The sequence below is a fragment of the Octodon degus genome, unplaced genomic scaffold (assembly GCF_000260255.1).
Source record: "Octodon degus isolate 3935 unplaced genomic scaffold, OctDeg1.0 scaffold00160, whole genome shotgun sequence".
Classification (NCBI taxonomy): Eukaryota; Metazoa; Chordata; class Mammalia; order Rodentia; family Octodontidae; genus Octodon; species Octodon degus.
The window spans coordinates 5,683,660-5,710,637 of NW_004524736.1; the positions used below are offsets into that span (position 1 = coordinate 5,683,660).

Below are 26,978 nucleotides of genomic sequence, written 5' to 3' on the forward strand. Positions count from 1 at the left end.
CTGCCTAAGCTACCAGGATGCTTTTTGTTTGGAGACAGTGTCTCACTATGCAGCTCAGGCTGGCCTTGAGCTCACTTTGTAGCCCAAGCTGGTCTCTTAACTCCCAAGGATCCTCCTGTCTCAGCCTCCCAAATGGTGGGATTACAGGTGTGCATCACCATGGCCAGCACTCCAGGGTGCTTTGATTATGGGCACGTGCCACCCACTTGAAAAGGACTATTTGAAAGCCAGGTGTGGTGGTGCATGCCTGGAACCCAGCACTAGGGAGGCTCAGGCAGGAGGATTGTTGTGAGTTTGAAACCAGCCCCAGCCTCAAGGTAAGATGAAGGCCAGCCTTAACTGCATAGCGAGACCCTGTGGGGGGAGGGGGAAAGAAAGAAAGAACAACAGAAAAAAAAACCCATGGTGGGGAGATATTTTAATTTGAGAGAAACTGGAAATCTGTAATTTTTTAAAATTTTTTAACCTTTTTATGTTACATGAGCCACATTTCACATTAGGCAGTCTCTAAGGGTCCCAGTTTATCACTTTAAAGCTACTATGTGGGAGTAAGATAGGGTGAAAGGGGTCTTTAGCACAGCTGAATGAGTTAAAAAGAAAAACTTAAGTTGGGCATGTTAGCACTTGCTCTGTAATCCCAGTACAGAGGGATACTGAAGCCAGAGGGTTGCAAATTTGAGCCCCAGCCTAAACTATTTAGTGATAGCAATTTAGCAAGACCCTGTCTCAAAAATACATTTTTTAAGGAAGGGGCTAGGAATGGTGTTCAGTACAAAGGCCCAGGGTTCAATTGCTGGTACCACTCCCACAATAGTTAATTAAATGTGGCTATATGAGAGAAAAGGGCAGGAGTAATTACTCATTTCCAGATTTTTGACTTGAGAACTTTTTTTTTTTTTGTGACAGTCTCGCTATATATTGCAGGCTAGCCTTCAACTCAAAGCAATTCTCCTGCCTCAGCTTCCCAAGTGCTGGGATTACAGATGTGTGCCACCATGGCTGGCCTTTGGCTTGAAAACTTGGTTAGCTGACAGTGACATCCACTTTTTCTTCTTCTTTTTTTTTTTGTAGCCAGCTCAGCCCACCCTGAGGGCGGAGTTGGGACAGCATGTGGTGCCCAGGATAGAGCACAGTCTGTGCTCTATGCTTGCCTAAGCTTTCCTAAGCAGGCATTTAGACTGCTGAGCCACCTCACTGGCCCAACATTCACTTTCTTAGAAAATGTCAGAGAAAAAGACATTCAATTTTTGGATGTCATCTTCCTTAAAATTAAAAAAAAAAAATTAGTACACATTTGGAGTATGTCTTGGTTACTTCTCTCTTATTTCTGAGACAAACTACCCGATGCCCCAAATTAAGGAAAGAGGTTTAATTAGATCAGTTTGTGGAGGTTTCAGTCCATACTCAGCTAGCTGTAGGGCAGTGGCACATGGCAGAGGGCAACAATTCATGGTGGCAGAAAACAGCAAAAGCAACAAGAGCAAGAAGGGAGGAGCTTTGTAAAGCAAGCCTCCTTTCCACCCTTAAAGTATATGCAGGCTATCCACCCAACGGTGGGTGAAGCACCGCTACCCATAATCCCAGCATTGGACCATGGATCAGTTACAAAGTCCAGAAAACAACCCCATGTCTACATGAGACTTTGGGGGGACATTTAGACACAAACCGTAAGAGTACACAATAATTACATTCCTTGTGTGGACTGGTATAATATAACTCATCTTAATTCTTTTTACCTCCTTTTCCTTTCTCTCCCCCTCTCCCATCTCTATTTTTTTTGAGACAGGGTCTCATTATGCAGTTTAGAGTCATCTTGAACTCACTATATAACCCAAGCTGGCCTCAAACTCACTGCAATCCTCTTGCCCTAGTCTTCTTAGTGCTGGAATTACAGGTGTGTACCACTACATTGGGCTTCCTCCAGCTCCATCCCATTCCCATTTCAGAAACATCTATCTTCCTTCTTATTATGGTATCTTTTATGTCGCTCTTTATATTTTTTTTCATAGAAATCATGGGGACTTTATGTGTCTGATTTATTTCACTTAACATTATGGTTTCAAGGTGCATCCATTTTCCTACAAATAACTCAACTTATACCTTTGTATAGCAGATTAGTGCTCCATCGTATATAACTAGACTTTATCCATTCATCTTTCAAACATATAGACCACTTCCTAGATTTAACTATTACCAGTTGGCTATAAACATGGGTATACATCACTATAATACAGAGTCTTTAACTCTTTTGAAAAGATACTTAGAAGGGGACTAGTTGGGTCAGAAGGAATTTCCAGTTTTAACTTTTTGAGGAATCTCCAAACTAATTTGTTATCTTTTCTGGGGAGAGGGTACCAGGAATTGAACTCATGACTTCATGGGCTTGCTAGGCAGGCACTGTGCCACTGAGCTATATTCCTGGCCTTCCAAATTAATTTCCATAGAGGTTGTAGCACTTCATACTCCCAATACCATTGTGGAAAGGCCCTCCAACCTCAGCCACAGTTTCTCTGGATACACTTTTTAAAAACTTAAAATTAGGGGCCAAGGAGATGGCTCAGTGGAATAAGCGCTTCCCTGGCAAGCACAAGGGCCTGAGTTCCAATCCTGGTTCCGCAAAAAAATAAAAACTTAAGATTATTAGTACGTTAGCAGCGCTAATGATGACATTCATTGGGAGCTGACACATGCACATGTCACATCTTAATCTTTTAAACAATCTTAAAAAAAAAAATCTTTTGCCTACCCTTCCCTCTCCATCTGGTTTATGCCACTGAGCTATCTCTTGCTCCTGCTCCCCCTTACCCACCACCTGGTTTTGTCTTTTTGACAAAGGGTGCCGCTCTGCAGTTCAGGCTGGCCTTGAGCTCACTTTGTAGCCCAGGCTGGTCTTGAACTTGCAGTGATCCTCCTGCCTCAGCATCCTAACAGCTGGGATTACAAGCGTGTGCCACCACACCTGGCTTCTTTTGTTTCCCATTTATGGAAGACATTCGTGCTTGTGTGTCTGATTTTACTTAACACTATAGTCTCAAGGTACATCCATTTTCCTACAAATGACTCACTTAATCAGAACCAGAATCTTCTAGAAAGTTAAAGCTTCCTAATTTTGCTAAACTATTTTCTGATATACTAAGGAGTACTTAGTATTTCCCTAATACAAGACTTTTACAATATTATGCTTAGCAAAATAACAGGAATGAGGTCTTTAGGCTCACAACCCTAGTTTTAGAGACAGTGATGAATTTGAGTGATTGTCTCCGACATCACATTGTTTTTCCCCCTGTCCACCCATCTCTAGTTTCAGGCACCCGCATGTGGGTCCCCATTGCTTTAAGTAAATTACTTTTTTTTTTTTTCTTTCTTTCTTTTTAGGGCTTTGCTAACAGGTGCAATTTCAGAGCACCCGGGACTTTGGCACAGAAAAGGCTCCCTAAAAATGTTCACTGATAAGAAGTTAACAATATGCAATGTATTAATTATTGAAACTGTCCTATTAATCGGTTTTGAAACTGTCTTATTGCTGTTTCTTAATAAAATTAAACGAAGAAAGCGAACATATTAAACTGTACTGCGACAAAAGTTCTGCTTTTAAGGTTCTAGGCATGACTTAAAATAGGAAAGCAAAAGACATCCCGAAGAGAGGGTGAGGACGCGATCCGCTAGGCTGCGGAGGAAAATGTTGGGGCGCCCCTTTCGAGTGTCCGGAAACCTCCGGAGGTCCGGCACCCTCGGCAGAAGAGATACTACCCTTTCCAAATTAGAAACCATTTTGGGCGGCAGACAAAACTTTTCTACGGTGTCCCTGCTTTGAAGATCCTGTTCCTTTCACATCTCTAGCCCCTGCCAAATCTCTGAAGCGACAGTATGCGAAGCGGCGTCGGGGCAGCTGAAGCGTCCCCGAAAGACCCCCGAAGCGCCCGCGGCCCGGAGCCGCCGCGCCGACCTCCCCATCATGGCGGCAGCCGGGCGGGGAAGCCGGGCCGTGCGTCGCATGCGTGCCTCCTCCCTCCCCTCCCCCTCTTCGGCGGCGGCAGAGGCGGCAGCGCTCGCCATTGCCGCTGGTGGCAGGAGGCTGCGAGGAGCCGGCGCGGTCGCAGTCTCCACGGCGCAGGCCCACGGTAGCGCAGCCGCTCTGAGGTGAGTGCCCTACCGCGCAATCTCCAGCTATTTCAGCCCCGGCGCAGCCGCAACACGCCGCCCGCCCGCCGGCCGGCCGGCCCGCCCCGCAGCCGGCACCCTACCGCCCCCGGCTCCGGGCCTGGGCCCCGCCGGATTGCCCGCCTGGGGCTGGGGGCCCCGGCCCGGCCCAGTCAAACCGCCACCCCGAGGATGCGCAGGCCTCACTAGGCCCCAGGCGTCCTGGCGGGCTCGGGAGGGAGACGCTGCCCTCCCGGGAGCCCCAGGGTTTCGTCCTCCACTGCCGCCGGAGCTCTTGGGGCCGAGGCCTCCTTCCTGCCGTGGAACTCGGAGCTCGGTCTTCCGCGGGCTCGGGGGCGGGCGGCCTGGGAGAGCGCGCCCGGCCGAGCCGGGAGCGGGAGCGGGAGCGGGAGGTGGGCGGGCTGCGCGGGACCGGAGCCGCGGCTCGGCGCTCACCCCTTCGGCCCTTCTCGGCTCTTGCCCGCGGGCGGCGCGGCGCGGTGGGGCCGGGCGGAGCCCGGGAGCTGCTGTCTCCTGCGGGACAGGAGGCAGGCTGCTCGGGCGACCTCCGGAGTTGCCTTCCCGCCGGGGTGGCGTGGGCTTGTTACCCAGGTAGATAGGGGGACGCTGAAATATGGCGCGTTGCCCACCTTCTTGCAAGTTATTAGGAGGCGGCCCTGGCGGCAGTTCGAGGAGGAGGAGGAGGGCGCAAAGTCCTTTTGTACGCAGAAATAAGGAGCGACATTGTGTTTTCTTCCTCAGCGGAGATGCGCCTTCCGAGGGGCCTCAGTTCCTCTGTGCCTGGGGTGATGGTCCCCTGGGTAAGGGAAGAGTGGAGCGTCCCTCGGAAGATGCGAACCTTTGCTTTTGAAAAGACAGGGAGGGACGCGAGGATGGTTTTGGATTTGGGATTGTCCAGTATCACCAGCCTTTCGGGGAACTCCAGTGTTTGCCTTGCGATGCTGTCCACCTCCTCGCACCTGTTGTTTCGTTTGTTGCTCCGGGTCCTGAGGTTAACGGTACATTGACTTGTGCCCACCAAACTTGAAGTTGTTTTAAATTTTTAGTGCTTTTAGGGTTTCCAATGGTGTCTGCTCCAACCAGTTGGAGGAGCTGTTGCCAGGTGTCCAACAATTCTTCGCAATCATTAAGTTAGAATACTGTATATTAATTGTTTACTTTAGAGCAGTTGTCATTTGTGCTGGATTTCCTGTGGTCAGAGAAAAATTCACATTTTTGAGCGTTCAGAGACACCTGGTTGGGAGAGGTGCATGAGACAGCCTGTCAGTGGGCACAGTGCTCAGCTGGAGAATGGGAACAGCTTTTATCCCAGGACGACTTCTTTGCTCACTGTGGGTCTTTTCCCATTTGCATTTCAGCCCTGTCTCTTGAGAATTACCTTTTCTCTTTGGCCTTGAACGGTAAATTACTGGACTGGACTGTACCTCAAGAGAAGGGAGGAGGGGATGGAGATGCTGCTGTGTGTGTGTGTGTGTGTGTGTGTGTGTGTGTGTGTTTTGATGCTGTCATATGCTCACTCTCTAGAATTGTTTGAAAGTTCTTTTTTTTTTTTTTGGCGGAACCAGGGATTGAACTCAGGCCCTTGTGCTTGCCAGGGAAGCGCTTATTCCACTGAGCCATCTCCCTGGCCCCTGTTTGAAAGTTCTTGACAAGTCATCCTGTAAAGTAGTAAAAATGACTACTTTTGTGCATCTGTGTAATTTCCTTTTGAGTGCAAAAAAAAAAAAAAGAAGCAATTACGTGTATTTAACTTGGGTCCTAAAATGTGTGCAGAATTTTTTGTGTTAAGACTTTTTTGCTTTTATTTTGGTAATACTGGGGATTTGCCTGAGGCTTTCACCCTGAGTTTTGCATGTCCCTATACCCTGCCCCCCACTTTTATTTTTTTCAGACACGATTTTGCCATGTTGCCCAGGCTAGATTTGATCTTGGTTAAATCCTTGGGCCTCAGCCTCCCAGAATGCTAGGATTACAGGTATGGTCAACCACACCAGACTGTCAAGGGGCTCTAAAATTTTTTAAATTTATTTCTTTGTAATGTAGTGTGTGGAACCCAGGGCTTTGGGCATGCAGTTGCTCTACCACTAAGCTGCATTCCAGCTTTTTTTCTTAGACTGAGACTGTTGCTTTCAAAGCCCTCCCTCCAAACAGAAACAATAATCAGATTAAAAAATAACTGTTTACTTAGTTGAAATCCTTTGATTTCATTACATTCTCAAAGTTGGCTTTAGAGAAGGGTAAATGACTTTTTGCTTGAAAGTAATTTATCTCCAAGTTAGAAGTTTTCATGCACATACTTTTCTTATCATGTTTTAAGGAAATTGAGCTCCTGGAGTTAAGAGAAGGAACAATAGATATATGAGATAATGAGGGACCTTTCCCACCTACACACAGGGATTAAAGGAGAAAGAATTTCAGATTTTCTTCTCAATTGATATGTGTTGCAGTGTAGCTCAAAATTGTGTTTTCTTTTATTAAAGCATAATTTACATCCATCGCTGATTTAGAGCTAAAACCCAATTTCTAAGTAAGTACCTATGTGTTGTCTGTGTACTACTGCAGGTTCAGCCAGATCCCTTGTTGCCACAAGAAGCAGTATTACTTGGTAAGCACAAGTGGGTGGCTATTTTAAGGAATATTTAAGCTTCTTGTCTAGAGTTACATTTTTATTTTTTATTAAAAAATTATCTTTTACAATTTATTTATCTGATACAGGGTCTTGCTACAGACTTTGGTCTTTAGTGATCCTTCTGTCTTAGCCTCTCCAGTGCTGGCATTACAGGCATGTGCCACCATGCCTGGTTTCCATGGCTGGCTTGGTGCCCAGGGCCAGTACGGCATGTGGTACCAGAGATCGAACCCAGATCCTTGCTCTTGCCCAGATCCTAGGTCACGGCAGGTGCTTAGACTGTGAGCTATCTTCCCAACCCATAGGGTTAAATTTTTATACCTTTGCTTATATGTAGTTTGTCATTAAATGTTTTTTGGTAAATTGTACTAATGATGCTGAACAGCAGTTGAAATTAAATTGTCTTCATATGTGGAAAGACATGCTGATTGTTTTCGTTTCTGGGAGGGAGAACAGTGAACTGGTAGCCTTTTGCAATTTACTCTTCAGGAAGTTAATGTATAGGACATCATCTGTCAGATGATTCGGTTATTTTGCATTTTTGTGGTACTGGGTATTGAGGCCTTCACTCTGAGTCCTCCCCTTTATTTCTTAATTTTGAGACAGGCTTGCTAAGTTGCCCAGGTGAGATTTGAACTTAAAACTTGTTATCCTTTTGCCTTGGCCTCCCAAGTGCTAGGATTAGGGGTGTGCACCATGGTGCCTATTTGATGTCTTTAGACAAGTCCAGTGCTTCAAACTGAAGCAGGCTTATTCATCCAAAGATGAAGGGTGAAAGGGCTCTCTGTAGGCTCTTGAGTTTCACAAATGCTGCCAGAAAATGGGATATTTGATTTTATATTTTTATATGACTGTGTAGTGGTTATTAATACATATATAAATGGTATTGGGAACTTCAATCCTAGTTTGGCCTTTTTTTTTTGTATGAGGAATCGAACACAGGACCTTGTGCTTGCGAGGCAGGCGCTGTGCCGCTGAGCTACATCCTGACATCAATCCTAAAAATAAATATCAATCTTTGATTTTGTGAAAACAATTTTCAGAAAATGTGCTATGTGAAAGGAAGTTTCCTTCTCCCCTCCTATCCCCTCTCCTCCTGTCCCCTTCCTTTTTCTTTTCATTCTTTGAGACAGAGTTTCCCTGTATAGTTCAGACTGCCCCGAACTCACTATATAGCCCAGGTTGGTTTTGAACTTGCAGTATTCTTTGTGCCTCTTAGGTGTTGGGATTGCAGGTATGCATTACCACACCTAGCTAGGTTTTTTTTTTTTTTTTTTTTTTTTCTGTTCTTTCATGTTTTCTTTGAGAGCTAAACTTAGTTTTCTTTCCTTTTTCTTCTTTTCCTTTCCCTTTCTTCCCTTCCCTTCCCTCCCCCCCCCCTTCTTCTCTTCCTCTTCTTCTCCTCCTTTTTTCATTTTTGAGATAGGGTCTCTGTAATTCAGGCTAGTCTTAAACTCCCTATGTAGCTAGCCTCAAATTTATGCAATCCTCCTGCCTCAGCATCCCAAGTGCTGAGATTACAGGCATGTGCCAGCATACCTGGCTAAAGCTAGTATTTTCAGTTTAAACTTATCAAATGTACTTTTCCACTAATGTTTAAATAGTGATTTTTTTTTTTTTTCTTCAGGATCTCACTACATAGCCCACATTAGTAGCAATCCTCCTGATTTCTGCCTCCCAAGTGCTGGGATTACAGGCGCGCGCCACTGTGCCCGGACTCCATCACCAGCTCAGCGCACCCAGAGGCAGGGCCGGCAGGGCCGGCGTGGCATGCGGATCCAAGGATTGAACCCTGGCCCCTGCGCTTAGCTAAGCAAGTGCTTAGTCCACCGAGCTATACCACCGGCCCTAGTGATTTTTTTTTTTAAACGCACTTATTAAGGTTCTTTTACAAATATTTTATTTAGACTAAATCTAATGTTTTCTGAGTTTGAGGATACATATTATTATTAATTTATTTATTGTATTTTAGGGAATGGTCTACAGGGTGTTCAGGGTCTTAATACTAGATCTGACTTGTAGTGATCTGCCTGTTTACAGCCTCCCAAGAGCTGGGATTGCAGGCGTGTGCCACCCCGCCCAGTCTCTATTTTTACATGATATATTATAAATTGCTACTTGTTACTAGGGAGTACATTTTTTTTTGAGTGTTCAGTAGTGCCACGATGTACCCTTGTGGCTGACCTATTACATTTGTCATCTTTTGAGGAAAATACTATATATGTAATATATTTAATAACATCACTAATAGCAGTCACTTTTTTTGTATTTAGTACAGGGTCTACAGAGTCTTACTACACAGATCAGACTTGTAGCGGTCCTCCTGTTTTCAGTCTCCCAAGTGCTGGGATTACAGATGCACGCCACCATGCCTAGTCTCAGTCACTGTTGCAACATGGCCTAGTATGCTGGGGATTAAACCCCCCTGTGTCTGCCTTGTTTTGCTTTTTTTTTTTTTTTTTTTTGAACCAGGGATTGAACTCAGGCCCTTGCACTTGCCAGGGAAGCGCTTATTCCACTGAGCCATCTCCCTGACCCAAATGTATTTAGTACAGGGTCTACAGCATCTCACTATATAGATAAGACTTGTAGTGATCCTTCCTGTTTTGTTTTTTTTTTTTTGTTTTTTTTTTTGCGGAACCGGGGATTGAACTCAGACCCTTGCGCTTGCCAGGGAAGTGCTTATACCACTGAGCCATCTCCCTGGCCCCCAGAGAATTTCTTGAGGAATCTGTCTAGTAAGGGGAGGGGAGGGCGAGGGAGAAGGGAGGATGGGGGAGAGAAAGAGCATGAGCGAGAGCCTGCATGTGTATCTTGAGGGAGGGTTAGTGGAGAATTGGGGGAAAGAGAAACTGATACAGGTAGAATAATTTAGTTTTATAGGTTGGAGTGATCACTGGAATTTTGGGGGAGGTATTTTAAAAAGTAGCTACTTTTGTATGGGTCATCAGTTTAGTGATCTAGATTACTACTCTATGGTAATTGCATTTTTGTTGTATAAGTACAACATTTAATACAGATGCTGATTTTTATGGTTACAAATATCAAGAGTTTTGCTGATAATTTAAGTGAAGATTGAAGAGCTCTCAGTGATATCTGTTGAATAAACTATTCTGAGCCTTTTTTAGTATTTTTTGGAAGAATGAGTCTTGTATACGTGTACATTATGACCATTCTTGCTAGTTACTGTTGGTAATTGTAGTCTTTGCTGTTTAAAATTTACAGTCTGTTTTGTTGCTGCTACTGAATGCTAATATGGTTAGGCTGGCAGCTAAACCTAAAAAGAACAAGAGGAAGTGAAGAAATGTCCCCTTGAAAGATTGCTTAAAGCTATTTAAGCAGTGGACTAGATATGGGAAGCTAGTGATCAAGGGGCCTAATTCTTTTATGTTCAAAGAGGGTGAAGCATACATACTGTTTAACTGCCATCTCTTTGGAGTTTTGCCATTAACTCAGGGCATTAATTAAGGGCATTCTGTATTCCACACATGTGCTAGGTGCTAGAATCACAAACCATGGGCCTTCTCTAGGAAGGGAGAAAGAGTGGGCTTAACTAACTACATATAACATAACTTGTTGAAAACTAAAAGAATGGTGTGGACTTGGAAGAGAAAGGAATGTCTTCTGGGGGAGAGGACAGTGGTTAAGACGAGGTGAGATGAGGGAAGACATAAGGAGGTTTGAGAAGTACTGAGGAGTGGACAGCTGATTAACTAATGGAAAGAGCAGGCTAGAGGAAGAGCATCAATGGTGGAATTTGAGAAATAGCAAGTGGCTTTTACTATAGATGAAGAGCTGTAGGAAATAAAACTAGTTAGTGGCTTAATTGGGAAGAGTTGTAATATGCTTCTAAGTTTTATTCTGTAGGCTATAAGAGGTTCAAGTAGGAAATCTTTAACTTTTAATTTTTTAAAAAATTTTATTTATTTATGTGGGGGGACCAGCTCAGCCCACCAGGGGGCGGGGCTGGCTGGCATGTGGTGCTGGGGGATTGAACCGTGGTCCCTGTGCTTTGCTAAGCTTGTTCTAAGTAGGTGCTTTAGACCACTGAGCCATCTCACCAGCCCCTAACTTTTAATTTTTAAAAATTACTATTACCGTGATACTGGGGATTGAACCCAGGGTCTTGTACATGCTAAGCAGGGCCACACACATGCTAGGCAAGCAGTCCAACATTGAGCTACAGCCCCGACATCTACTCTGGTTTTATTTTTTAATTTTTTATTTTTTTTGGGGGGCGGAACTGGGGATTGAACTCAGGCCCTTGTGCTTGCCAGGCAAGCACTTATTCTACTGAGCCATCTCCCTGGCCCCTCTATTCTGGTTTTAAAAAGGTGATGTGAATATTGTATGAGATACCTTTGAAACTCGAGTTGTGATGTGAAAAGAAATAAATTCTGGAGATAATTTTTACTTCACAGTTCTCAGGTCTGGGTGACTTTTGAGTTCAGGGAGTTATAGTCTGGTTAATGGATGATGACGCCTTAGGATAGAGAAAATATAGGAAGAAGAATTTGAGGAGAAAGGTATGATGGGTTATCTGTGAGAATGGGCTGGACCTCAAGGGGATTTGGGGCTAATTTGCATTCGTCAGAATAAAGTCATAGAAACTGACAATAGTATAATGTTAGGAGTGAGAAAAAAACAAAGTGTAACCTTGGGGGTTGCGAGGATCTTCTTCTAAGGGTCCAGCAGAAGAGGGGTCTAAGAGGAAATTTAAAAGAGAGTGCCTGAACAATTAAGATAATACTGTAGAGCTGAGTGTGGTGTTGCATGCCTGTAGTCCCAGTACTTGGTAGGCTGAGGCAGGAGGATCCTTGTGAGTTTGAGTCCAGCCTGGGCTACAAAGTGAGTTCAAGACTAGCCTGAAAGGCATAGTGAGACTCTATCTCAAAAGACACTGGGGTGGGGGATTCTGTAGGGTCAAAGAAACTACAGATTAAGCAAATCTTAAAAGGAAAACTAGGCATATGTATTAGTTACTTTTCTCATTGCTAAGAATGAGACAAAAATACCTGATGCCCAAAGTTAAAGGAGAGAAGTTTGTCTCACAATCTGTAAAGGTTTCACTTCAGAGTTGACTGGCTCCATGGCAGAGTGGCATGGCAAAGGGGCATTGAGTAGGAGAAACAGTTCATGGCAGAAGGTGGGAAGCTATGAGTGCCAAACCTCTTTCTGTCCCTTATATTTTGTCCGGGTTCAGACCCAGCACTCTTACCCAGTAAGGACTTTCCCATTATTCACTTGCAGAACTATGTCAAACCAATCAGTGAACTAATTTATAAGCACATACCCTTGATCCCAGTGTTACACATTCTAGATCCAGCCATCTCTGAAAAGTCCCACGTATGACCACATGAAACTTGGGGTGGGGGCATCTAGATTGAAGGCATAACCTTATGTGAATTACTACAGTGTTCAGGCCAGGGAAATAGTTCAGAGGGTACTGCCTGGCAAGTACAAGGTCCTGAGTTTGATTTCTGATAACACACACACACACAAACACACAAATCTGGAAAGCCATATGGGGTGGTAGCTCAGTGGCATAAGTCTGCCTACCTGGCAAGTGCAAGGTCCTAAGTTTGATCCCTGGTACCAAGACAAAATAACAACAACAAATTACTACAGAGTTCATTGGGGTGCAGACTGGCTTTTTTTTTTTTTTTTTTATTCTTTTATTTATTTATTTATGTGTGTGTGTGTGTGTGGCCAGCTCAGCCCACCAGGGGGCAGGGCTGGCTGGCATGTGGTGCTGGGGGATTGAACCGCGGTCCCTGTGCTTTGTTAAGCTTGTTCTAAGTAGGTGCTTTAGACCACTGAGCCATCTCACCAGCCCACAGACTGGCTTTTTAAGATGCAAAAGAAATTTTCTCAATGTGTATGTATGAATTATTTTGCCAAGCATCTTGATAGTTTAAACACAGATTTCTAGATAATTACCAAATACAAGGGTCAGGCCTTTAAAACAGAATTCAATAGATCCATGATTAGAATTCGTCTAATTTTTTTTTTCACCTTATGAGATTGATAACTTTAAAGTTTTAGAAAAAAAAATAAAAAATAAAGTTTTAGGATGCATGGTGACAGAACTGCCCCCAACATCTCCATATTGTTGGTTCTTTTGTTCTGATATTTTTGTTTTACAATTTTTATGGTACATAGTGATCACATTCCTTGCAGAGAGTTGCTACATAACACATCTCAGTTCTTTTTTTTTTTTATACATCTCTCCTCCCTCCCCTTCCATTTTCTTTTTTTTTTTTTGGCAGAACCGGGGATTGAACTCAGGCCCTTGTGCTTGCCAGGCAAGTGCTTATTCTACTGAGCCATCTCCCTGGCTCCCCCTTCCATTTTCTTTAAACTACTTTAAAAGTCTGGACATATGAGAATTGGCAGATTCATGTGGGCTGCCCGTTTCTTAAGAATTTGTCTTCAGTGGGGACCAGTGAGATAGCTCAGCAGTCTAAAGTGCCTGCTTAGGCAAGCTTAGGCAGGCGCAGGGACAGTGGTTGATTCCCTGGCACCACATGCTACGCCAACCCCACCCTAGGGAGGGCTGAGTGGGCCACAAAAAGAATTCGTCTTCAAGAGTTTTGAAGTCATATAATATTAATGTCAAATACAGGGAGTTTAGACCAATAGTTTATAGTTTTGAAGTTCAGTGATACATTTTGACTATGTGACCCTGAATCTTTTTTTTGGGGGGGGGGTACTAAAGCTCAAACTCAGGACCTTGAGCTTGCCAGGCAAGTGTTTATGCTGCAGAGCTACATCCCTGGCCCCTGAATCTCTTGAAATTGCTTGAAAATTGTCAAGTGAGTACATATGCAAATAAACTTGAAAGTTTCTTTGGAGAGGGTCCAGGCTCACTTCTCAAGATCTCTTGACACAGAGAAAAGTCAAGGGATGTGTTAGTAATACTAATGATTAAATCGAGTGTTGGCTGAAATCAGTCATTTTGACCACTGACATAGATCAAGGGGAAGAAATTTGGGTGTTTTTTGGCAGCCTGAAGATGCCTCGAGGGCATTTCTGCTTTCCTGTCAGAAACTGGGTTCGAACCAGAGCATCCTGAGCCTGACTACTTTGTTTAAGCAGGCACTGAAATAACTGAGCTAATGGGCAGGCCCCCAGAAATTTGAAATGAGTGCCTCAGGTGAGGAACTTTGAGGCTCATGGTACAGTTGGAGTAGGACCGCCAAAAGAAAAATAAGAGTATCAAAGCAAAGCTTAACCAATTTTAGAATTTTGACAAGTTTCCCTTCTGGATTCCTTGTTTCTTCATACTCCAACAGTAGTATGTAACTATTCGTGTACTATAATAGGCTTTAGGAAGGGATCAAATTTCTTTCTTTTTTTTTCTTTTTTTAAATTAAATTAATTTTTTGTGGTACCAGGGATCAAACTCAGGACCTTGTGCTTGCCAGGCAGGCGCTTATGTCACTGTGCTATCTCCCCAGCCCTTATTTATTTATTTATTTATTTATGGAACTGAGGATTGAACTCAGGCCCTTGCCCTTGCTAGGGAAGCGCTTATTCTACTAAGCCATCTCCCATGCCCCTCTTTCTTTTTTTAAAGAAATGTTTTTTGGTTGGTTTAGTTTGGTTTGATTTTGGTGTTTTGAGAAACAGTCTTGCTGTGTAGTTCAGGCTTCCTTTAAACTTACTGTATAGCCCAGGCTGGGCCTTGAATTTGCAGTGATCCCTCTGCGTCAGCCTCCCAAGTGCTGGTATTACAGGCATGTATCACCACACCTGGCCAGAACTGTGTTTTCAAAGAAAACAAATTGGCTCACAGAAAAAAATTTACTGCTTTTTATGTTTGTGTGATAACTGGGGATCAAACTCGTGACCTTGTGCTTGACAGGCAGGGATTTATGCTGCTGAGCTATCTCTCCGGCCCTACTTTGAGACAGGATATCACTATGCAGTTCAGGCTGGTCTTGAACTCACTTTGTATCCCAGGCTGGTTTTGATTATCCTGCCTCAGCCTCCCAAGTGCTGGGATTATAGGCATGTGCTACCATGCTCTGTTTAAAAATTTACTTTTTTGTACAGCAATTAACCACTAAGAAGAACATATGCAGTGTGTTATTTGTTGAAACTGTACTTCCGATTTGATTTGAAACTGTCTCATTACTGTTTATCAATAAAATTTTGGAAAAAAATAAATAAAAATTTACTTTTTTTTTTTAATGAGCAGAATATATTTATTGAGAGAAAGAAAGCTCCTGTCCAAGAGAGGGACAGGAGGGGGGCCCGAGCGGGTAGCTCCCCTAATAATTTACTTTTAATTTAGGAGTTGCTTATATTTTGGAAAATTTCTAAAGTGTACATGTTTCAATCTAATAATGTGGGGTAAGACATTCTTTTTTTAATATATAACTTTCCTTGGAAATACTATTGACCTATTTGTAAGGTCTTTATAAAATATGACTCATGGTAATAGTAATCTAACCTAGGACTTTAGGCCTACTAGGCCAGCGTGTGCCACCAGCCCCCATCTCCACCTTTTTCATTGCCATCCTTACAAGTAAAATAATTAATGCCGGTTGGCATTGTTTTATAGACTGTCCTATAAAAGTAATATTGGTAAATTGAAGGAAGATATATATTAAATATATTTAGTATAGGGTGTACACGGTCCCACTACCGAGATCCAACTTGTAGTGATCCTCCTGTTTTCAGCCTCCAAAGCTCTAGTATTACAGGTGTGTGCCACCATGCCCAGTCTCAATCTCTGTCTCAACATGCCCCAGGGGCAGGGCCACCATGGCATGCTGGGGATCGAACCCTGATTCCTGCATCAGCCTAAGCAGGTACTTTAATCCACTGAGCTATCTGGCCAGCCCTGAAGGAAGATTTTAATAAATACGTTATCTTAAACAAACTTGTACTATGTAATTTGTAATTAGCTTGTGTTTATGGGTTACCTCTTTAAAAAGTTGACATATAATTGTATGTATTCATGGCCTACAGTGTAATATTTTAAAGCATAAAATAACTGAAATTTATTCTCATAGTTCTGAAGACCAGAAATCTGAATTCAGTTTCACTGGGTTGAAATAGAGCTGTCAGCTGAATTGCATTCCTGTAGAGGCTCTAAGAGAGAATCTTACAGTGTAATATTTTGATACATGTATATAATGTGGTGATCAAATCAGTAATTAGCATGTCAGTTCCCTTATACATTTGTCATTTCCTTATGTTATAAGTATTTGAAATACTCTTCTGGGGACCACCGGCTCAGGGGCCCCTCTCCTGTCCCTTGGACAGGAGCTTTCTTTCCCCCAATAAATGTATTCTCATAAAAAAAAAAAAAAAATACTCTCCTAGCTATTTTGAATTGCATAGTAGCAATACTTAACCATATTATGCTATGGAAACAGAAGAATTTTATTTATTTATTTAATTGGCACAGGGTATCCCTATGCAGCTCAGACTCATAGTGATCCTCCTGTCTCAGCCTCCCCAACACTGGGATTACAGGCATGCACCACCATGCCCCATTTTGATTGCAGCATGGGCATACCCAAGCTTTTGGGGGCCGGCATGGCATGTGATACCGGGCATTGAACCTGGGTCCTTGTGCTTGCCAGGCAGGCACTTAGACCACTGAGCTATCGCCCCAGCCCTGAACATAAGAATTAAATCTTTCTCTGTAATTGCTTTTGTACTATTAATTAATCCCTCTCCATTTCTTCCCGTTATTCTTCCCAGCTTCTGATAACCACTATTCTGTCGTCTACTTCTGTGTCCTCAGTGTCTTGATTGTGATTTATGATCAGTGTCCTTCTGTGTCTAGCTTGTTTAATGTTACATAATGTCCCCACCTTTATCTGTGTTGCTGTAATCTTTTATTTACTTTATTCAAAAAGAGAACTCTATATTTTGTCTTTCTTCTGGACATTTTTTGAATTTTGTCTTTTGTTAGACTTATGAAATAATATTTTTGGTAATAGATCAGCTGTATAAAAATAGTCTATGTGGACTGGGTTGTAACCTAATAGAGCATTTACCTAGCTTGGATGAGGCAGCACTGGAAACAAAAGCAACAACAACAACAAAACCCAAACAAACAAGTAGCACACAAAAAACCTAGCCAAGGTCTGCTAAGCAGAACCTCCTTCATTCATACAGTTCATATCTTTTTTTTTTTTTTTTTTTTGAGACAGGGTGTTACTCTGTAGAATAAGTTGGCCTTTGCATTATGGACTGCAGATTTATTTGAACTCATGGTCCTCCTGTCTCATCTTACTGATTGCTGGGATTACAGGCATGTGCCATTGTGCCTGGCACAACTAGCATTTTGACTCAAAACTTGCTCTGGGCCGGGCATGGTGGCATACACCTGTAATCCCAGCACTTGTGAGGGCAAGGCAGGAGGAATGTTTTGAGTTTGAGACCAGCCTGGGCTACAGAGTACAAAGTGAGCTAAAGGCCAGCCTGAACCGCATAGCAGGACTGTCTCAAAAGGACAAAAACAAACAAGGAAAAACTTTGTTCTGGTCCTAACTTTAAGGAAGAAATAACCATGATATGTCTCAGTTATATGGCTGAATGGTAAATGTCTTGCCTTTAATTTTTGGCTGAGTTTGATCTAAATAAAAATTATTTTTAAAATTAATTCTGAGTCTGTTGTACTGTGTTAGTAAATATATTTTCTCTTTAAGGTAAAAAGATGTGTGTTCACTGTAGGAAAGCAAAAGAAATCTTAATCATAATTCTATCACATAATATTTTAATATATGAGATATGATAAAAATGACTTTAAATTTAAAAAAAATTATTGTAAAAGATACAATGCTATTAATCCTCCTCATAGTATTTCCCTTTGCTTCACATACATTCATATCATTCTTAACACTTCCTAGAGCAACTAAAAAAGTCCTCTTCTGTAAGTGTCTTTTGTTGTGCAGTTGTGACTGCCTCGGTGCTCTGAATCAGTTTTCTTTTTCACTTTGGGAAAAGAGCCAGATGCCTCACAGTGCCAGATCTGGGGAATAAGGTAGGTGGGGGCACACTATCATTTGTGTATGTGTATGTACACATGCGCGTGTGCAAGCATGCATGCATGTGCTTTAAACAGTTGGATGCTAATGTCATATACTATCTTCAGTTTATTTTGATACATCTTTTTTGTATGGTGATTTAGAAGATCTTCAAGCCAACATAAATATTTGTCCATTTGGCGATATACCTGCACAACACCTCACATCTTTCAGTAAGAAAAACACTGAAGAGTAAAGACTTGACACAACTAACTGGGTACAATGAGAGTCTGCTCCAAATATTTTTCTTTGAGGTAAGAGCACCACACTCCTGTTTGATTAAGAAAACCATCATTAAATTATGATTTTTTATTTTTAAGAAGAGTCTAGGGGCTGGAGAGATGGCTCAGTGGTGTAAAGCACCTACTTGGAACAAGCTTGGCAAAGCTCAGGGACCACAGTTTGATCCCCCAGCACCACATGCTGGCCAGCCCAGCCCCCAGGTGGGCTGAGCTGGCCACACACACACACACACACACACACACACACACACACTAAAAAATAAATTGTTTAAAAAAAAAGTCTAGAACACCTTAGCTGCTGATTAGGTGCTGAATAACAGAACTACATCCCCTGTTTATGCCATGAATTCATAGAAGACAGGTTCCTGCAACTTGGGCTCCTTGCTGTTGGTTCTCAGGAAGTAGTATGCTTCTCTTGGGCAGGGCAGGCTGGCACTTCACTTGAGCCCAGGTACCTTTCTCTTTGGCTTCCTTCTTTTTCTGATCATTTTCCTTAATGCATTTTAGGAAGCTGTCTCAAGTGCTTAATATTCCTAGTGTGAACATTTTCTGTGGCCCAGTATCTTGTTCTTAACTTTCTTGTTTATGACAAAGTCAACAGCCTACTGGGTAACATTATGGACTGTCCAGTTTTTAACATTTGTGTAGCATTTTTTTTTCAATAGTACCCATTCCCTTGATGTCTACATTATCATTTTTGTAGATTTGCTTGTATATATGTTTAGCTTAGCTTGTTCTAAGTAGGTGCTTTAGACCACTGAGCCATCTCACCAGCCCTGTATATATATATGGCCAAAGGAGCAACCCTGTGTTTTCTCTCAGGCGTTGTTTTTTGTTTTTTTTTTTGTTTGTTTGTTTTTTGCGGAACTGGGCATCGAACTCAGACCCTTGTATTTGCCAGGCGAGTGCTTATTCTACTGAGTCATCTGCCTAGCCGCTAAGCCTATGTTTTCTAAAAGGCCCAGAGAACATGTACTGGATTCCTCTTCTTTTTCCCTTTATGTTCATTTTGACGAATTACTGGAAGATAGTGATTTTATCTGAAAGGTCACACTAATATTTTTATAAATCTTTTTCTATTTAGTGGTACTTGCCACATTTTCACCATGTCTTTCTTCATACCTCGTAAAGACACAAAAGAGGATTCACCAAACTGCTTCAGAAAGTGATGAGTAATAGATGAGATTGATGTTCAAAGCAAAAGGTAGTCTTGAAGGACATTAATACATGTGGGGTTTTTTGTTACTTTTTTTATTTTTTTAGGTAGGGTCTTACTGTGTATAGTTCAGGCGGGCCTTGAACTCATGGCATAACCAGGCTGGCCTTGACCTTGCAGTGATCCTCCTGCCTTAGCCTTCCAAGTATTGGGATTAGAGGTGTATACTACCACATGCAGGCATATATGTGTGTTTTACTGTAGTAACTTTTTAAAATTTAAGGGGCTGGGAGATGGCTTAGTAGATAAAGTACTTGCCTGGTAAGTGCAAGGGCCTGAGTTCAATCCTTGGTTCCGCAAAAAAAAAAAAAAAAAAAAAAATTAAGCATTCACTATATTTTGATCACCCCTTGCATATAATTTAAAAATTATTCTTAAGCATACATGTACATGCAGTACACACATATACTGTACATGATAATATAATGTTTGTATTATCTTTGACCAAAGTGTCTAATACTTTTTTTTTTTTTTTTTTTTTTTTTTTTGCGGAACCGGGGATTGAACTCAGGCCCTTGCGCTTGCCAGGCAAGCGCTTATTCTACTGCGCCATCTCCCTGGCCCCTAATACTGTATTTGATATTGTCCATTTATTTTTTGTCCTAAAGCATTCTTTTTAAAAAATTTTTTGGGGGCCTACCCATTAGCACAGTTGTTTTAAGTGCTTAAACAGAGCAGTCAGGCTCAGGTTGCTGTGGTTTGATCCCCAGATCCTCAGGCCACACTAGAAATGCCCTGATGGCATCCTGAGCCATCAAAAAGAAAAAACCAACAAAAACCCCCCCAAAAACCCAAAACCCTTCTAATTTATTTTTTATTTTTTATTTTTATGTATTTGGTACAGGATCTTACTATGCAGCTCGAACTCATAGCCATCCTCCTATTTTCAGCCTTCCCAGTGCTGGATTACAGGCATGTGCCACCATGCCCAGACTCTAAAACATTCTTAATGGAATCATTACAAATACATTTATTTTAGGGGCTGGTGAGATGGCTCAGTGGTCTAAAGCACCTACTTAGAACAAGCTTAGCAAAGCACAGGGACCGCGGTTCAATCCCCCAGCACCACATGCCAGCCAGCCCAGCCCCCTGGTGGGCTGAGCTGCCCCCCCCCACTAAATAAATAAAAAAAAAAAACAAATACATTTATTTTAATGACGTTTAAAATATTCTATTCAAGTAACTGTTCGCTCCAGGGAATGCTTAATGTCTATTCCATACTCCGATTTTGCTGATGCAAGGGTAACTTGGAGTAAGAGTATAAGGGTTTACCCATGACAGCTTTTATATTGAGAAGAATGGATTAACTAGTTTCATTCACATATTAACTTACTTTTTCTTTACTCTGCCATCATGGTTCCTGAGCAAAGATTTCTGTTTATAGGATGGTTTCTGAAGTGACTATTACTGGGTTTTATTTTATCCTGGGACATTTTGAATTATTCCTGTTGATAGCAAATTAAGTATTAGCAGTATGAATGTAGTACAGTAGTGTTAAAAATACCTTCATTAAAAAAGCTTTGTTTTTTTGAGAGTTTGAAAAATTTTAAATGCATAAAATGGGAATAATATTTGTGTTTCTGTAAATGTTGCATAATTCAACTCATATTGCCAGTGAAATATGTATATATATAAAAATACATGTATTTCTAACATTTCTAGTGTTGTATAAAGAGTAACTAGACTTTCTCAGAGTTAGTTTTCTAAAGATTTTATACAGCAACAGCTTCTTTTCTGTTTTCCCCCCTACTTTTTAATATTACTATTTTTCAGAAAAGGTCTCTATATAGTTGAGGATGGCCTTGAACTCACTGGGTAGCCCAGGGTGTCTTCAATGGTGATCCTGGTTGCTGGGATTATGGACATGGGCCCCCATGCCTGACAGAGTTCTCTTTAGAGCTAGAAATGTAATCCAGTTTTCCTGTGAACTCATTTAGTTTTGTCTTTAATCCTTCTGAAAATTGGTTGCTTTTCTTAGTTTTTGTACAAAATTGTAAATATATATAGGGTAAATAGTGGCTTTGGGGCCAGGGAGATGGCTCAGTAGAATAAGCACTTCCCTGGCAAGCACAAAGTCCTGAGTTCAATCCCTGGTTCTACAAAAAAAAAAAAAAAGTGACTTCGTTACTGTAATTAGTGTCTGAAATAAAGGTATTTTCCATCTAAGTACAGTCATTGCATGATGCTAGGGACACATTCTTTGTTTGGGAGGGTGCTGGGAATTAAACTCAGGACTTTGTACTTGCCAGGCAAGCGCTTATGCCACTAAGCTACCTCCCAGCACCCCTTTTGGTGCTAGGGACACATTCTGAGAAATGTGCAGGTGGGAGCATCATGCAGGTGCTCATGTTGACCTTGATGGTGTAGCTTACTTCACACCTAGTCTGTATGCTGTTTGTATTGCTGCTAATGTACAAGCTTGAACAGCATATTACTATACAAAATAATGTAGGCAATTGTAACACAATCGCAAATATTTGTGATGCATATCCAAATACAAAAACTATTATAAAAATAGCATGTAAAATGAACAAGTATTCCATCTGTCTAAACATCATAAATGGAGCTTGAAGGACTGGATGGAACTTGAGCTAGGTGAGTCATTGAATGGTAGATGACTGTTAAGGTCTATAACATCACTGCACATTACTGTAGACTATTTTTAAACTTTGTTCCCCTGGGCTACCTTTAGTTTACAAAAAAATGTGCAGAGGAAAGGTACTAACCTCGGGATAGTGGACAGGAAGAGAGTGAGGGAAGAGCTATATAGTGGAAGGAGCTAGGAAGCAGATACAGTTCCCAAGGCCAATTCAGTTTATACCAGGGAAACAAAACCAATTTTAGATCGGGGCCAGGGAGATGACTCAGTAAGATAAGTGCTTGCCTGGCAAGCTCAAGGGCCTGAGTTCAATCCCTGGTTCCGCAAAAAAAAAGTACAAAACCAATTTTAGCTAAGATCACTTACTTAGAAAAGAGTAAAGAATAAAACTGCATCAGTTCAAACTTTTAACAAAGCTTTGTACTGCTTAGACCCTATTCATGCTTGCTAAGTGAATTACTTCTTTTGGTTGTATTGATAGTGAGATCTAATAATTCCTGGTAGTAGTATTCCAATTTAGGAAGACCTGGAATATCCAAACATAGAATAGAATGGCTAGGGCAGTCATCACATTCTACCTTTTTTTTTTTTTTTTTTTTCTACTTTGGGTTATGACTTACGATTTTTATACTGTAAAAAGTGTGGTTTGAACCCAAAGCCTATGTACTGAGGTGCAGCCCCAGCTTTTTTTTTTTTTTTTTTTTTTTTTTTAAGCAGAACCAGGGATTGAACTCAGGCCTTTGCACTTACCAGGCAAGTGCTTACTCTACTGAGCTATCTCTCCAGCCCCCAAAGCACCCCTAGCTTTTTAAAAATGTTATTTTTTTACTTTGAGACTGGATTTTGCACAGTTGTCCAGTTTTATGGCTTAGATCTAAACTGACCTCCAAGGGCTGGCCAGATAGCTCAGAGGACTGAAGTGCCTGCTCAGGCAGAGCGCAGTGGCTGGGGTTCAATCCCCAGCATGCCATGCCGGCCCCGCCCTGGGGCACACTGAGATTTGGCAATTGAGACTGGGCATGGTGGTGCACACCTGTAATCCTAGCACTTGAGAGGCTGAAAATAGGCGAATCATTGCAAGTCCAATCTACCTAGTGAGACCCTGTAGACCCTGTACTAAATAAAACAACAACAAACCCAAAAAACTGTCCTCTAAAATTCTTTTTAAAAAATTTTTTTGTGACTTGCCCTTAGCTCAGTTGTTTAAGCAACACTCATGCAAAGGCAGTGAGAAGTAGGATACTGTGGTTCAATCCCCAGCTTCACCTGTCTTACCAGACCTGCCCTTTAGGCAGCCTCAGCCACTAAAAAAATCCAAAAACCTCTTTAAGGACCAGCCAAATAGCTCAGCAGATTAAAGTGCCTACAAGCAGGCTCAGGGGTCTGGGGCCCAATCCTTGGACCTGCTGTGCTGGCCCCGCTGAGACTGCAATTGAGACTGGGCATGGTGGTGCCCGCCTGTAATCCCAGCTCTTGGGAGGCTGTAAACAGGCGGATCACTCCAAGACCCATCTAGTAGTGAGACCCTGAACACCCTGTAAGCTCTTCCCTCAAATACACACAAAAAAAATTCAAAAAAAAAATTAATTAGTTTATTTTAATGTATTTAGTACAGGATCTACCGGGTCTCACTATACAGATCAGACTCAGTGATCCTTCCTGTTTTTCAGCCTCCCAAGAGCTGGTAATTCAGGTTTGTGTCATCACACCCAGTCTCAGGCACCATCTCAGTGCACCCTGCGGCCAGGGCTGTCACAGTAGGCTGGGGATCGAACCCCTGGCACCTGCATCTACCTAGCAGATGCTTTAATCTGCTGAGCTATCTGGTTGGCCCATCCTCCAAAATTCTTATGTGATTGGATCACAGAGACACTTATTGCAAAAGGTGTAGATCACTGGGGTTATGACCAGGAAGGGTGTATCTCCCTCCCCAACATTTACTTTTTTTTCTGCTTCCTGTCTACTGTGGCTGAACACCTTTTCCTCACTATGCCCTTGTGCCATTTTTGTTTCTGGCTGCAGCCAGTCTACCATGCACTGAGATAGGCAAAATAAACTTCTTCTTTAAGTTGTGGGTGTCTAGTATTTTGCCCAGTGATGGGAAACTGGCTGAGGCTGATATTGGTACCAAGAGTGGGGTCACTGGTAGGACTATACTTGACTACATGGTCTAGAAGCCTTTGGAACTGGCATGCAGGAGGAGTTTGAAAAATGTTATAACCAGAGTAAGTAAAATTGATGGAAAGTTCTGGTCAGAGCTCAGAAGACCAGAATGCTGATTGAAATGTGCACAGCAAAGGCCAGGCTCAGGATGTTTCAGTTGAAACAAGTACTCCATTGGCAGATGTACTAGAGGAGAAATACTATACCCTGATAGAAAATACGTCTTCATTTTGCCCATGGTTGAGCCTTTGCAGGAGACTGAGATTAAGAGTAGTGAACCAATTAGTCTGGTGGAGGAAGTTTCAAGGCAGCTCAGGCTGTAGCATGGGTACTACTGGATGATTTCAGCCAGGTTTGTAGTAAAACTTAGGGCAAATGGGAAAGCTAAATGATTTGAAGTTTCCAGTTTTGCTGTAAGAGAAGGGCCAGCAAAATGGGACAAGGGAAAGGGTGATTATTAAAACAAATTAGCGTTTAAAAAAGGCCAAGATGGGCTGGTGAGATGGCTCAGTGGTCTAATGCACCTACTTAGAACAAGCTTAGCAAAGCACAGGGACTGCGGTTCAATCCCCCAGCACCATATGCCAGCCAGCCCTGCCCCCTGGTGGGCTGAGCTGGCCACACACACACACACACACACACACACACAAAATTTTAAAAAGGCCAAGATCTTTGTAACAGGGTAATAAAGATGATTGAAAGACATCTCAGGAATCAGCAAGCTCCTACCCATCACAGGCTCCAGGGTGCAAAGCTATATCATTAGTGTAGAGAACCCTAGGGCACTTTGCTTATTCAGAGCCACGGAGGGAAATAGTTCCCCAAATTCAGCTATCCAGGCACTAAAGAATGCAGCCTGGTGGTCATCCACATGGTGCTGATTTTATGGGCATGCAGAATGCTAGTTAGGGGGTTATGACAAGTGCAGTAGAGACTCAAGAAAGTTGGAGGTGCTAGGAATATCTGCTGAAGAAAGCTGTAGGCAGTGAACAGAACCACTCTGAGAAAGGCTGTGAGCTGAAAACAGTGTTATAGGGATGTGATTGTCCAAGTTCTTTGGAGCTCAATCTTGCCACAACTTACTCTGGGTGCTTGATGCTACAGGTTTAATTTTTTTCCCCTAATCTTTATTTATTTGGTAGAGGGTCTTACTGCACAGCTCAGACTCAGTGATATTGCTGTCTCAGCTTCCCCAGCACTGGGATTTCAGGTGTGTGCCACCATGCCCCATTTTGGTGGCTGGCATAGTGTGCTCAGGGTTCTGGGGCCCACGCATGGCCTGTCGTACGGGGGATTGAACCTGGGATCTTGCACTTGCCAGGCAGGTGCTTAGACTGCCAAGAGCTACAGGTTTAATGAACTGGTGATTCTCCTGTAGGAGCTTGCAGCAAACAGTTTGCTTGGAGTCTCAGGAAAGACTTTGGACTTGGATTTTCCAACAGTACTGGAACTGCTAAGTCTTAGCAACTCTTAGACATGGGCTAATGCATTTTGCATAATGACATAGACATAAAGTCTTTTAGGGTCATGGGCAGAATGTTACTGTTTAGATCTAAAATACCCCCAAAATTTGTGTGGAAGGTGAGTGGATCATGGGGGCATTCTATCCACTGATGAATGTTCATAGCTAGTGTACTGTTAGGAGGTGGGGCCTGGTGTTAAGAAGCAGCTCACTGGGTGTGTGGCCTGGAAGGGTAAATCTCCTAGCTTCTGCCTTCTCTCTGCTTCTAGCTTTATGGATGAGAACATTTTCCTTTTTACCCACGTTGGCCAGTCTGTTTTGCTTTGGAGCCAGCCAACCAAGGTCTGATACAGAAAGCCAAAATAAACCTCTCCTTTTTTTTTTTATTTTTTTATTTTTTTATTTATGTGTGTGCGTGTGTGTGTGCGTGCGTGCGTGGCCAGCTCAGCCCACGAGGGGGCGGGGCTGGCTGGCATGTAGTGCTGGGGGATTGAACCGCGGTCCCTGTGCTTTGCTTTGCTCATGCTTGTTCTAAGTAGGTGCTTTAGACCACTGAGCCATCTCACCAGCCCCAAACCTCTCCTTTAAGCTGTAGGTATTGGGTGTTTTGTCCCAGAGACAGGGAAGTGACTCAAAAACCCAGAGGCAAGCATACAGTCATCTTGCCTCAACCTTTCAGAGTACTGGGGCTACACACTAGCAGGATTACAGGATTGTAACTAACTTTCGATATTTGCTATATTAATTATTGAAACTAAGAAATTTTTAAATGTTCATTATAAATGAAGATATTTCTATTAAAAATAGCTATTTTAAAACTACTCAGCTACAGGAAAAGATTGCTACTGACTTATTTATTTTTTCAACACTGGTACTGTTTTAAAGTTGGATTTTTATTATTTTATTTTGGGACCGGTTCTCTTTAAATTGTTCAGGCTGGCATTGAACTAGTGATTCTCCTACCTGTTTTCCCAGCAGCTGGTGTTACAGAGGCCAGCTGTTTTACAGTTTTTGCAAATCTCTAATGGCTGGCTAGAGAGAAGATTCTTCTCTGTGCTTTTGTACTCAGTCTGCTGTAGAATGTTGATTTGGTTAAAGTAGAAGAGGAAGATTTGGGCTGGTGAGATAACTCAGCACTCTAAAGCACCTGCTTAGGCAAGCTTAGGCAAGCACACAGGGACCATAGTTCGATCCCCAGTACCACATGCTGCACCAGTCTCACCCCCGGGGACGGCTGAGCCAGCCAAAAAAAAAAAAAGGAAGATCTGGTCTCATACTAAGTATGGAGTTAGAAGAGAAGAGTATTTTAAGAGCATTTAGATAGTTGTGCCTATTCCTTGATATTAAACCAAATCCCAGCAGTAGTAATTTCTGAAAGGTGAGTTGTGGACTCATATTATGTTAAAATTTATTGCGTTGTCAGATACATAGATATAGGCATATATAGAGACATAT

The 26,978-nt window shown here is 42.4% G+C and overlaps 1 protein-coding gene across 11 annotated transcripts in view; it reads left to right on the plus strand.

Moving 5' to 3' along the window:
• The first annotated feature begins 4,025 nt into the window (after positions 1-4,025).
• Positions 4,026-26,978, plus strand: part of Nrf1 (nuclear respiratory factor 1) — a 184,533-nt gene continuing 161,580 nt past the window's right edge. For 7 of the 11 annotated variants that reach the window (XM_023702851.1, XM_023702849.1, XM_023702842.1 and 4 more), the window contains exon 1: positions 4,045-4,140. The gene's annotated coding sequence lies outside the window, so the exon portion shown is untranslated. Of the gene's footprint in view, positions 4,141-17,618; positions 17,799-17,945; positions 18,096-26,978 lie in introns of those variants that run through there. The other 4 variants (XM_023702843.1, XM_023702848.1, XM_023702844.1 and 1 more) reach the window with 3 other exon arrangements.